Source organism: Zootoca vivipara, chromosome 4 (assembly GCF_963506605.1).
Source record: "Zootoca vivipara chromosome 4, rZooViv1.1, whole genome shotgun sequence".
Lineage (NCBI taxonomy): Eukaryota > Metazoa > Chordata > Lepidosauria > Squamata > Lacertidae > Zootoca > Zootoca vivipara.
In genome coordinates, this window is record NC_083279.1 from 24,567,856 (window position 1) to 24,582,195 (window position 14,340).

The following is a 14,340-nucleotide window of genomic DNA, read 5'->3' on the forward strand; positions in this document are numbered from 1 at the left end:
GGAATACATTTTTTAAAAATGTTGCTAGGAAACTCAGTTCCTCTCCTCCCACATCTTTGACCCTGTGGCCTCTCACACTGGCCTCTATATTCCTGTTTCTCCTATTCATATAGAAACAGCACAGGAGAGGGGTGTTTATGACAGAAAAAGTGTTAAGAGCAGGAAGGAGGTAATTTGTTAACAAATGTGTGAAGCTGTGCCAATAGCTTTTCAGTCTGCGTGTTATATGTGTCCTCTCACCTGTGTTCTCTCACTTCTGTGTCTCCAATCAGCACATCCATTTCCTGCTTCTGCAAAATGTAGGATAAATGAGTTCTAGGTTTAATAAGATAAACTTATCTTTAGATTAGCATTTGCATATTTTCATTGCATCCTAGCACATCAGAACTTGCTTTCAATACGGTTATTCAGCTAATGTTTGATACTTTGTAGCTAGGGCAATTAATTAGGCGTGCAGTAGACATGTTTCTGGGGAAATAGTGAGGCCCCCCCGAATTGCCTACCATTTTGCTTTTGCAGATGCTTCCTCCCCCACCCCACCCCTGTTTATGCCATACACTGCAACCAGCTACTTAGAGCAAAAGGGTTGTCTGCTTTATTCAACGTAAGCAGATTCTAGTTTCCTGAAATCCACCATGAACATTCTGATTGTGAGCCGACAACAATACTGTCCAGAAACTCTAGGATGTTAATGTTGAATCAGACTCAAAACTGGAAGAATTGCACAAGGACACATTCCTTAGCCAGGTTAACAAGGTGTTTGAAAACAACTGAATTAAAATATCCTGGGATATTTTCATAGCTGCCAAGTTATCCCTTTTTTTAAGGGATTTTCCCTTATGCTGAATAGGCTTCCTCGCGAGAAAAGGGAAAACTTGGCAGCTATGGATATTTTGCATACACACCTAACCACCACTACCCCCCCAAAATGATAAGTGGCTAAATTTGAAAAAAATGCTTTAGGAAATCTCCTTGTACAAACAGGCTTTTGAGTTTGCTGCAATGCCTGCACAGTTCAGAAATACTTGGTGGTGAAAATAGCTAGCAGTGGATGGATACCATATACTGGAAGGACATAGGATTCTGGTGAATAAAGTCATCTACGTTTGGTGGTGTAAATTTGCAAGAAAAAAAAATCAATTTTCAGGTACCAAATGTTCATTTGCACAGTGAATGCACAGGGGGGGCCAAAGGGATCAGGTTTGCATCCCAACCTGAAAACTCGAATGAAATAATAATTAAACCTTTGCTCGTTAGAAAGCCTCTGTAGGAAGCCTCTGTACTGAACATGGATATAAACATTTCTTTTTTCATGTCTGCAAATATTTAATTAGAAAAGGAATAATAATAATAATAATAATAATAATAATAGTATTATTTATACCCCACCCATCTGGCTGGGTTTCCCCAGCCACTCTGGGCGGCTTCCAACAAAATATTTAAATACAATAGTCTGTTAGACATTAAAAGCTTCCCTAAACAGGGCTGCCTTCAGATGTCTTCTAAAACTCTGGAAGTTATTTTTCTCTTTGACATCTGGTGGGAGGGCATTCCACAGGGCGGGTGCCACTACCAAGAAGGAGGACTTCAGAAGCTTTTGCTTCTGTTTTTGATTAGCTGCAGCTTGACTTTTCACCCATACCTGACAAACTGTGGTTAATCTTAAACTATTGCCAAACCATGGTTATGAAGCTGCGTTGTTTCAATAAACCATAGTTCAGATTAACCACAGGTCAGGTTGTGTATAATGCTAAGTTGGAGTTATTAAAAAGGAAAGTAAAAGCTTCAGCTGCACTGAGGGAAAATTCAGGGGGGAGAATATGGTTTATCATGTCCAAACACAGCCAGTATGTGTGTCAGTTGTTCAACTTGTTTTAAAAATGCAAATTGTCAGTTTATACATTTATGTAAATTTCGTTTCACAGCTGCTATGTTCACAGGCTCTAGAAATCTTGAGCAATTATATTTATGAGTGTGGGGAGTGGAGACAGTCGTCAGGGGAGCAGGGTTAAGATTGGGGGGAAGTTCCCCTTAGTTTGACACCCAGCAGAGCTTTCTTCAGCAGCACACTGCTAGAAATGGTAATTCTGCACTCCAGCAGGTGTTCTTTAATTATCTTGGAACAGATTCAACTTAGCTTATTATCAATATAGTAGTTATTTTAATAATGTGGAAATTCAAATGAGAAAGGAAATCACACACCCAGGCAGAAAGTCATCTGTTAAGCATTACACATTTTGCGAAATCCAGTTATTAAGTACAGGCTTCATTCATTAATCCCATACTGCCTCCTGAAATATCACAGAATCTTAGAATTGTATGGTTGGAAGGGATACCGAGGGTCATCTAGTCCAGCCCCCTGCAGGTGCAGAACTTGGATTTTCTTTTTTTGTGAACTAGTGATACATAAGTAGTAATGCTTCCAATTTAAGTTACCCAAGATACAGGTTTTTATTTCCTAAAATAATTAAATGGAAGGTAGCTTGGATGAAAATTGCAGTTTTCATTGCTTTTAGTTAACTGCTTTGACCATCACCACTTAATTTTACCCTTAAAGGGTGTACTTAAGTAAGTGGAAAGTTTTGCTGCTAAATTTTGTGCTGACAATTGAATCTTTAAGCTAGGCTGGCTCAACATAATAAATATGAAGTGAGGTATTCAAAAAATATTTTATGTTGTGTTTACTGCCAGCTTATATCAAGTTATATAACTTTTTTTTTGGAACTGACAGTAATATCCCTGAGGAGACTTTCTTTACTTGATACCACCTTGGAATTAACCTTGACTTTATTTAGTATTAGATTAGCTAACTATACTTCAAAGGAGAACTCCGCAGTACTTTTTTAAATGGGTTTTTTAATCCACATTTACTGTATATGCTGCAGTACCAGTTAGCCCAGTATGCTAACTGGAGTATGCACCCCAGGGCTTAAACGATGGGGAAGGGGATGAATTTGGACAATCGGAAGAAAGCTTTCCTCAACCAGCTGAATGTAGACCAAGAATGTGAAAACGTAGGTTTTTGTTAACTTCAACACACACAGTTCAGGTAATTTTCGGAACTGACATTACTTGACCTGAGCAACCTTTACCTGGAGACGCAAGTGATCTTGGTGGCTAGGAGTACCTATTTCTGGCTATGGTCCCTGTTGGGCAGGTATTACTTGGTTACTGTATTCTATACGGCTTCTAGATTGCAAAATACTCTACCTGGGGATGCCCTTGAAAGCAATTTGGAAACTTCCAACTGGTCCAGAATGCCGCAGCTAGCTTTTGGTCTGGTTCCATTTAGAATTCACCCCTTTTCCTAAAACATTCGCACTGGCTGCAGTTCTTTTCTGGATCCAGTTCAAGGCACTCACATTAGTGTTTAAAGCCTCAAATATCTGAGGCTTCCTTACAAACTCTCAAGGTGTTCAGATGAGCAGAGGGGACCTTTCTTGATAGTTCCACCTTTCTTGGAGTGCTGGAAATGTTGCCCTGGGAGAGATTTTTTTCTCTGTGGCAGCCCCTAAATTGTGTATTTCCATCCCTGCAGAGATGCATCTAGCACTTCTGCTGTATGCAGAAGATAAACCTCTTTACACCCCTTTCCCTTTGATACTTTCTGTTCATTATAAAAGCAAATTCAGTGGCTGAAATTGGTAAACTTATCTCCCTCATCTGATTCCTGGTGAGAGGTCTCTGCACAGACATGCTTCAAAGAAATCAGAGCAGTGATGCTTTTATAGCCATTGAATTAAAATGTCTGTTTTGTGTCTGAGGTAATTTGGCAGTTTCTGAGTTCTTCTTGGTTTTGTGGTTTTATGTCACTGGTATTTTGTGCAATAGGAGGGGAGATTTTCAGTGGGGTTTTGGCTGTGGCAATGGGGAGGCTAATGGGGGGCCTTTGTGGTTCTGATTTGGATTGGCAGGCCCTCACGTTACTGAGCTTTTTTGTGTAAAAAAACAACAACAATTCACAAAGGACTCGCGTCAGAAATGGATTGCTATTTTATGGCTTTGAAAGAAAAATAAATTGAACTTGGATACAAAACGGAAACTGTTAAATTGACATAATCAAAGGCCTACGTGTGGGGTATTTTCAGATAATAAAATGGACAGAGCACAGAAGGTCTGGAAGGTGCATCCCCCCCCCCCCCGCTTCTCTCAAAGGAATTGTTTTCTTTATTTTTATTTCCACATAGGCCTTAAAATCTATGTGGACAAAATGTTTCTTGCCATAGCCCTTGAGGGCAAATTCGGAGTTTTCACCAATCAACAGTCCCATGTATTTCCAGTTTATGTTTATAAAAACGTAATGCAGAATCCTAATTATTACAAACATCAGTAATAATAATTTATTATTTATACCCCACCCATCTGGCTGGGTTTCCCCAGCCACTCTGGGAGGCTTCCAACAAAATATTAAAATACAATAGTCTGTTAAACATTAAAAGCTTCCCTAAAGAGTAATGCAGGCAACCCCTGATTTGTGCAGGGGCTGCGTTTTGATCATCACTCACAACAGAGCATAAATTCCCTCACACGTGAAAGTCGCATATCAAGGGAATGTCTAGGCTAGCTGGAATCCTTCTCCCTGTCGTCAGGAAGATATGGAAAATTGTGTGAAGGGCGTTCCATGATTTGAGTCCCCTCCCACAGTCTTAAGTGATACAGTCTAGACCAGGTTTTTCAAACTTGTGACCCTTCAAAAAAAATTGGAATCCAACTCCTTGCTGGTTGGAGCTGAAGGATGCTGAAGACGCAACAAGTTCTGAGAACTACTGGTTCCCCAACCCTGGTCTAGAACAGAAGGCTCAGCACATGATATGTGGTTTTGGTGAGAACCAGCTTAAATCATCAACCATGGAAGGATTAAAGCATATTGGTTGTGTACATTTTCTCTCAATGACTGTTTTAGAAATTGTGTGGCGGTTTTCTTAGTGTTGTCTAACCCACCAACACGGATGAGATGGTGAGATATTTGGTGTATGAACCCTTATTCTCCAGTAGGTGTTGCTGTTGAACCAATGTCACAGGCTTAGTGATGTAGACATGACTGGGAGTTTAAAACAGGAGGAAAAGGAGGACTTCAATTACTTATAGGGGTTGGCAGCGATTGTCAAAGCAATGTACTGTATGTAACCACCTAGGGGGAGACAGAAAGCCTGGTGAGCGAGTCCTTTCCCCTTTAAATCCCCCTCTTGCCATCTGAGCGACAGACAAACGAAAAACATGCAACAAATTATATGACGGCTAAATGTAATACATAAAATAGAATTGAGCCTTCAGCACTTTTGAACAAACTGGATGTTACTCCCCAAAGTGAAAGATGCCTGGTTATTAAAGTGTCCAGTAAATCTCTTTTGAGTAAATGAGGATTTCACTGTGTGAACTCCCTCCCCTGTGTTCGGTTTCCAAGGAAACCACTGCGCTGCAAAGGGACTGCATGAAGTTCAATCTGTCAGTTACGCTGCTTGTTGGTTATGTGGCTGCAGGTTTGGGATTTAGTACTTGCACTTTTTCTTTTCGTGCTTTAGTCACGTGGTGGATGATACCTTCCTTAAACTTTATGAAGTAAATCTTTGTGGTGAAACAGGATTGCGTTTTTGAAGAAAGCTTCAGGAAAGGTTAGTCTGATTTCCAAAGGGATAGTGTTGCTTGAAAATACATACCGGTACTCCCCTAATTCCCCCTTATAAATAATGGAAATTTAATTTCGTTGTTAGTATATGTGAACCTGAGTTTGGAGAGTTATTGCATTTGCCTCTTAAAAGGGTTTTGTTAGGTAACATCAAATGTTGTGATGGGATGGAGATTTGTGTTCGTTGTGATTTTTTTAGCTTCCATGTCAATATTTCCTGAACTCGCAGTCCTTAAGAGTCAATCTAACCCTGTGTGAATGATAGCCAAGTTAAAGCTTTTGAAGAAGATTAATAGCATGGACTTTTTATTAGTAGTATTAAAAAATGCTGTGGAGAATCATTTTTATTACAGCATGTGGCACTTTAAGGAGTGTTGTAATACAGCAAAAACACAAGTCCCTGCCTCATGGGAGTGTTTAATCTGAAATCAACAGTGAAGAAAACAATGTCAGGGCAGAGAGAGAGAGAGAGAGATAGCAAGGGATGGATGTGAACAGTTTCATGTAGGTGAAGTTGGTTTATAGATGGGAGGGATTAATACATGTGTGTCTGTTGTAGAAATATTCTGTGTGATGCTTTTGTCAGGAAAGGACTCAAAACTTATACAGGTGAAACTCGAAAAATTAGAATATCGTCGAAAAGTGCATTTATTTCAGTAATGCAACTTATTATTGTTTATTTTTCTTTTAATTTTTTAAAATGCTTTCTTTTGAAAATTCCACACTAATAAAACAAATAGTTACAATAATTCAAAAATAAACATCGCTATTACATTTCATTAATTAGATTCCATTTATAATTGACCTGCCTAACGACAAATAATTACAATTACAACAAATAAAGGCTTGACATATCTTGCTTTGCATGTCATGTATCTGTCTCTTATATTGGTTTCACCTTTTAAGTTGCTTTACTGAAATAAATGCACTTTTCGACGATATTCTAATTTTCCAAGTTTCACCTGTATTTATGTACTTACCATTATTAAAGTAATTTGTAAAATATACCACAGTTCTAGTGGCAAACTGTGGACATTCTCTTTGTTTCATTCATAAAAGGCAATTTTTAAGGCTTGGGTAATTACCCTGGTTTGTTTTCAAAGTAGGATCATGGCCTTAATGACCCTCTGCCCATTAAGACAGAGAGACAGACAGCAGATAACTCCATTCCTTTCAAAGTCTTAAGCAAAGTCACCTGCATAAGACTTTAGAAGAAGGATGCTCAGAGTTTGCCTGTCTAAGCTGTGCTGATCTAGATCTTCTGAACATGAATCTCACCTTCTCTTTGCATTGAATGAGGCTGCAGAACAGCAAAACGCGCATAGGGATAAAAAGTGCAGAATTCTCCCTTCCCATGGCCTTTCTATCCAAGCATTTTTCTCCCAGGCACGCACACTTCCAGTATGAGAGGGAAAGCACTTGTGGGAGGGCAGACAGTGGCTGAAGGGAGAGAACCTTTAGGTGATAAGGGGAGCAGTCTGTACTGTTTACATGCAATACTTCTGGTGTTTAAAATGGAGATACACACCCCTTTCTATGTGATGGGAATAGAGCTGGGCAATAACTGGTTTTCAACATCGCAGTAGTCTAGAACATTGTGATATACTGTGATACATCACAGTGCCTGATATGTCAGTATATCTCTATGTAGAGGCACTGGCTGGCATAAGGTTTTTTCCTCCATCGCGCCTACTCTTGTGAATCCCTGCCCCCCTGTATGAGGCAGGGGACAGCTGAGCCGGCAAAGTTAACCTGGACGGCAGGAATCAAGAGAAGCATTGGCTGGCTTCACGGTTTCCCCCACATTGTGATTTTTGCACAAAACGGTAGGCAGTTATCGAAATAAAAGTACAGATCTATTTATGCTCTTTTCCTATAAAACATCCTACCTAAAGCGATTTAACCATTTTAAAAACCCCACCAGCATTAAAAAACAGATATGAAACTATTTCAAGTCCAATACAGATGCAGTCTGGGATAAAAATAGCCACTTAAATAAAGAAAGATAATGACTAAAGGGAGACTGTTGGGTGGACACCCCATGAGTTTGCTATCTAGTTTCCCCCTCACTAACATTAATGATAAGGGGACTATAGGAATGACTTCTTGAATTTTCGCTTCTGTTGTGTGATTGGGCAGAGCTACTGTATGTGGGATTATGAATGAATGTATTTAAATTGAAAGCCCCTATAAATGTAACTGTAGGTGTTCAGTAGTAATCCTGCTTGGTTACAAGAGGAATTTCAGATGTGAACACATTCCTGTTTTATAAATTTGAAATGGAATCTCAGGATATTCCCTCAGGAGGCGAGACCCAGATCTCCCAGATCCCAGTTTAATTCTGTCCCGTGACCACCAGTAGCCTTGTTAAAACATTGATTGAACCAGTAAATTTTATGGGCTCTCTTATAGTACCAGGGAGCTGAACACAGGGGGGGGGGGAAACTAGATGCAATTTAGTTCTTTCAAAATCAAATGTTGTGTCATTTGAGAGTCCCAACTCCCCCCCCCCAGTATTAACATATCAAATCTCTTCATTTTTTATAAAAAAAGCTAAGATTATTTAAGATTTTGACAGTTTTTCTAAACATTTTAAAGAAAGGAGGAAAACTTAACTATATTGCTGATATGATATAATGAGTTGCTTTCCTCCTCAAGGGTGAATTTTCTTTTTCTTTGATATGTACTCAAACTGACAAGGTACCAGTGATGTACTCTTGTTCCATCCTGAAATACCTTTTGGAATTAATGCTATGTGATGATTAAATGTGACATTTTATTAAAATGCCATTTGCTGCGTTTGTTAAGATTAGCCTGACTTGCTCTCAAATGAATGCTCTTGATTTGTATGTTTGTATGTTTAATCTCTTTACATGGGAGTCATAAGGAGTGTGGATTAAGAGAGCTTTATATCATCAAAGTTAATTTTAAAATGTATATATACCTACGGGACCGCCTCTCCTGGTATGCCCCGCGGAGGACCTTAAGGTCCACAAATAATATTCTGGAGATCCCGAGTCATAAGATGGCTAGATTGGCCTCTACTAGAGCCAGGGCCTTTTCAGTACTGGCCCCAACCTGGTGGAACGCTCTTTCCCAGGAGACCAGGGCCCTGCGGGATTTGTCATCTTTCCGCAGGGCCTGCAAGACAGAGCTGTTCCGCCTGGCCTTTGGGTTAGACTCAGCCTGACCCCTGTGTTTTTCTCCCTCATGGCTTGGATTTATGGCCTACTTGAAATGAGGCTGCACTTTAAATTTTAATACTGTATTTTAATCTGTATTTTAATTAATTGTTTTTATGTTTTATTGTGGTTCTGTTGGTGTCAGCCGCCCTGAGCCCGGTTTTTGACTGGGGAGGGCGGGGTATAAATAAAAATTTATTATTATTATTATTATTATTATTATTATTATTATTATATGGCTGCAGGTATTATCTTAACAAAAAACACAATCCACACTCACAACCCTACCATTGTTGCTTTGCGATAAATATTAAGGATTAAAATTTAGTTTGCCTCGATTCAGTCTCTTTATAATTCTGTTATAAATAAAATTACCCGCTTCTGATGCCTTTAAATAAAAACTATACTTAATTACGAATCATAACTTTCAAATTTCATTGGGATTGGAGGCAGTTCAGGACGATATCATTATTTTCTAGACTTGGTGGTATCATTATCACTTCATTGTGTTCACCATACTTGACTTGCAACATAAACACTCCAAGTTATGGACATCTTTGAGCAGAGTCTACCTCTTCCAGCTACAGGAATTGAATATTGGCTCAAGATTTAGACTCCAGGTGTTCAATTTTTGTTCTAGGAAACCTTGGAAGCTTATCTAGGTTTTCTCATATCAAGAAAAACCTCAGTAATGATGTACAGCATACTCTAAAAGAAAGATTGCCCACCGTTGATCTTCATTATGTTGTGTGTAGCAACAGGAAAGTTTGGTTTGCGTTAGGCTACATTGTGGTTAAGCTAAGCCAACATGGTTAGGGACCAACATGTTCCACAGATGCCTCTGCAACACTAACCAAACATGTATCTTAGAACATGACCTTGAGGCCAATGTACAGGTGTTCCTTGACAGACAAAGATAGACCAAATCTGAAAACAGGCAGAAGGCAATTGTTCCACCCACCCCAATCCAAGGCATGATTTGCCACAGAGCTGGAATCTGCAATTATGAAGTGGAATAATTGTGAGGACTGGTAGTGTAGATTACTCATTTTAAATTGGGTAGAGAACCTTTTTGACTTCCAAGGGCCATCCACCTATCAATTGCATGTTGTCATGATGATGTCAAATGAGGACAGGTGGGCAGGGCCACCTCTCAAAATTCCTTGTGTTTTGCAAGTCTCCACACTCTCCCCTTTTCAGCTTCTCAGATTAAGGACTTGAAGGGGGGAGACTTCCAAAAGGCTTTAAGACAGCCACTGGCTTCCTGTTTGAGCATGTAGAGGACTGGAAGTTCTTTTAAATTTGGGGGGGGGGGCACAGTTGACCAAGAACCGATGCAGTGGGAGTTTTCTGTAGAGTCTCATAGAAACATACATAATACTTTGGAAATAAACTTCTCATTTTTGCAATATATGGGGTATAATCATTCATGGATTTTAGAATGCTGAACTCTTCTAATGTAATTTTCTGTAGCAGATTAAGCAAAAGAAACAACCCTATTTGTTGTTTCTCAACATTTATCAACTAGCCCCCCCCCCCCAAGGCTTTTATTCTCACCCTGGATAAATTTTATTATACACACAGGAGAACAGAAAAGGTGTACAGTATACCATGTACATACTTTGGTTGGATATAATATTACTGCTGATTTTGGGGTGGGGTGGGGCTTTCAGATGGTATTCTTAATATTTAGGCTGCAACCCTAGACAGAGGGTCAGACTTGACTGCAGGGGATCTGAAATTCAAAAAGCTGTAGATCATAAATGTAGTTTCTTTCTGGGTTGTGATCAAAGCAGGACCGCTGGTGAGGACAGAATATTTTAAATCATCACTTCGTTGTTTGAAAAGTCTTTTGCAGAGTAAGAATCTGGACTTGAATACCAAGTGGTATTGAGTTTTCTTTTGTTCTCCACTTACTGCATCAGATTAATTTTCTTAAAAGGGGAAAAAATAGCTTAGGCTAATAAGGAAATCAATTTCCTGGGACTTAAATAGTTGAGGCACATAAATAAAACTAATAGTGTGCTGTGAATTATGGGTTCTGCCATCAGACCAGTTGAAAGATCCCACAGTTCAACTGCCTCTGGGTACTTCAAGTTTGTGTTATTTGTTGTACCTTCTGCTACAGTAAATGGACAGTTCATTACTTAAAAAGCTGTGAGCCTTTGCTCTTGGGTTAATTCAACTACTGTACAGTGAAAGGGAAAATGTGGGTTTGGGTGTCTTAAGAGGTTTCCTGGTGAGATTGCTGCCTTCAGGAAGTGGAATTACTTAAGAACATGTTATTTATAGGAAGTACTCTGTGCTACAAGAACTAAGATTAACATATCCTAGTAACGCATAAGGACAACAACAAAAATGCCTCATTAAAGTTTGCAGTGTTAGTCCTCACACTATTTGTGATGCAGGGACTGGGGCTCTAGAAATAATTAGTGGATATTTGAGCAAATTAGGCCAGCCTCTTGAAATTTTTGAGCTGAATATCTGTTGAAGACACAGGTTTTGCACTTAACTCTGCATTCCTGCACGTGTACTATCTCTAGTTCAAGGAAAGCTCATAATGCAGGACCCACACCATGCAGGGCTCCAGGCAACTTACAAAGAGTTGCCTATTTTTGTGGTTCCTCATCACAGCCTTCCCACACGTGGGAGCAAAAATCAGCTTGCATTCTGGTTTTGTAGAGGAAGGGTAGGTTGCTCACCCATAATTCATACTGAGTTACCCTACAGCAGGCATCCCCAAACTCAGCCCTCCAGATGTTTTGGGACTACAACTCCCATCATCCCTAGCTAACAGGACCAGTGGTCAGGGATGATGGGAATTGTAGTCCCCGAAACATATGGAGGGCCGAGTTTGGGGATGCCTTCCCTACAGCTTTCATAATTCCTGTTGGTTATGCTGTGCTGATGGGAGGTGGAATCCAACCATTTCTGGAGTTGACCACATTGGCTCCCCTCTGGTTTATGCAGCACTTGACTGCTTAATCACAGTCAATTGATTTCAGTTTTCTAATGTTCATAAATCCAAAACTAACATGGTAAAAAAATGGCTTCTAAGCAAGGTATTTTATTTTAAATGTAGTACTTTAAGTTGTGACTATCCCTGGCACCTTAAGGTGAAGGGCAGGTAATAAATCAAATTATCATCAACATTATTATTAATAATAATAATTTAAAATGTGTCGTTTGTCTTAACTAAATACTGCTCATCTGAAACAACATGGCGTTTGTTTCTTTTTTTTCCAAAGATCATAACACTTCCGTCTTCCATTATAAATTTTCACCAGCACTGGGTCAAACCTCCTAGGTCAAGTAAGGCCTCTGCTTGTGGGAGTTTCTAATGTGAAGAAGAGAGAACCATGGAGTCCCTGGGAAATTTACTTTATTTTTTTTTAATTATAATTAGATTAATTAAATGCTATTTTGAATTAAAACATTCTTTTACCACCCTCCATGAAAAATTCAAGCTTGTGTCATAGCAATATTAATGGCCAAGGGATTATGTCCAGAGAAACACACTAGCTTTAAGGAAGTGGAATCTGTTGTCTATGTCAGCGTTTCTCAACCGCTGTTCCATGGCACACTAGTGTGCCGCGAGATGCTGGCTGGTGTGCCGCGACGTGCGGCGACGAGAAGGGCGATTTGCATTGTCATGTGCCTGGCGGCCGCCAATGATCAACACTGACCCGCCGGAAAGGAAGCCGGACGGGTCACGACGCGGGGCGAGCGCAGCTCTCAACAGCCACCACCGCGGCCTCGGACGTGAGAGGCGGCCGGCGGGTGCTGCTGCTGCTGTTTGTCTCGCTCTCGCTGCTCTTGCTGGCGGCGCCCGGGGCTTGGTCGGTGTGAGGCCGCGGGCCGACAAGCAGAACAGCCTCCAGAGGGCAGCCAGCAGCGTCTACGAGGGAGTGAGCAGCCTCTTCGGCGAGGAGCACGTGCGCGCCCTGCAGAAGGTGAGGCGCCTGGCCTGGACTGAGGAGGGGCAGGCCCGTTGCTCCCGGGGGGTCACGCGGGTTCCAATGGATATTTTTACAGGACACATCTTTATGGCAATATTTCTCCTCCTCTTTCCCAAAGCTCAGTGCAAACGACTGGAGGGTGGTTTTAGACAAACTTAAAGAAGCTGGCTGGATGAGCTCAACCTGAAACTTGCTGAGCAAAGGATTGTGCTGGCAGAGAAATCAGCGGCTTGTGAAGCCTTATTACAGGAGATTGCAACCAACACAGCAATTGGCAAGTGTTTCTTACAGTCATAATTATATAGTCAATATAGGGCGGCACAGAGTTAATTTTTTTAACTTTTTTAATGGTGGTGTGCCTTGTGATTTTTTTCATGGAACAAGTGTGCCTTGGCCCAAAAAAGGTTGAGAAACACTGGTCTATGTTCTGTGAAAAGAGCAAGGCTGAGAAAGAGATCTTTGTCCTCAGCAACTCAGAAAAATTGAGCTCAGGTCTCATTCTAAATGACAGTCTCTTTCCCAGTCCTTCCCAAACTTTTCAGGGTTTAGCATGCTGAGTTACAGTGGAAGGAGTGAGAAGAGTATACGTGGCCAGCATTGCACCTTGTTAAGACCATCACTGGACCATGCCTACTTGAGTCCACCATGGCTTTTGACCTGATCTTACTGACTCAATGGCTGAGACTCTCTCTTAGCTGAGTAAACTTGAAGCCATTCTGAAACTGAAGGCAGGGTTCGAAATTAGCAGGGCACCAGGCACATTTTGCTCCTATAGATTCTTCATTTGCTAGCCCTTCCAAAAGTCTGGGTGCCATATTTTGAACCTAGCTGACACTCAGGGATTACTGAAATGTATGTGCTTTGAAGCCTTGAAGTATATGTTAAGGAAAGTCAATATGTTAAGGAATTTTAACAATAAAGAGTAGAGTGTTTTGAAAACTGAAGTATGGTACCAATTTTTTTTATTGTAAACACTCAATGAAATGTATTAACAATTTCTGTTAAACGTGATATTAACAGTGTGTCACTTACGTGAATTGCATATTAATTCATGTTTATTAAAATAATAAATAAAAAGTGTTGCTGACTGCCTCCACCCCACCCCCACCCACCCCAGTCTGTCTTGGCGCCCACAACCCAGGCCCCAGAAGCCATTTGGCTCCTAGCTTCTCTATCCCAGTTTCCAACACTGATTTAAAGACTTAAGGGATATAGCCCAGGCATCCCCAAACTCCGGCCCTCCAGATGTTTTGGACTACAATTCCCATCATCCCTGACCACTGGTCCTGTTAGCTAGGGATCATGGGAGTTGTAGGCCAAAACATCTGGAGGGCCGCAGTTTGGGGATGCCTGATATAGCCAAATGTCAGTAGCAGTTGATGCACTGGATTTATGTTTTCATTCATTTCATTTCATTTTCAAAAGTCCAACCAGACAGCAATTTAAAAACAGCAAGTATTTCATCTAAACTAGGCTTACTTGGCTGCTTCCTATGGAAAGGAAATTCTGTGTCCTCCCTTTTTATGTTCAGAGCTGTATTATCTTTCAAAGCTGTGTTAGCTTTCCTCTCTTT

At 40.5% G+C, this 14,340-nt stretch overlaps 1 protein-coding gene across 4 annotated transcripts in view; it reads left to right on the top strand.

Moving 5' to 3' along the window:
- MCF2L (MCF.2 cell line derived transforming sequence like) overlaps positions 1–14,340 on the top strand; it is a 136,878-nt gene that overhangs the window by 4,460 nt on the left and 118,078 nt on the right. The window contains exon 1 of one of the 4 annotated variants that reach the window (XM_060273382.1): positions 5,462–5,612. The exons of the other annotated variants lie outside the window; for them this stretch is intronic. The gene's annotated coding sequence lies outside the window, so the exon portion shown is untranslated. Of the gene's footprint in view, positions 1–5,461; positions 5,613–14,340 lie in introns of those variants that run through there. 4 annotated transcript variants of the gene reach the window in all.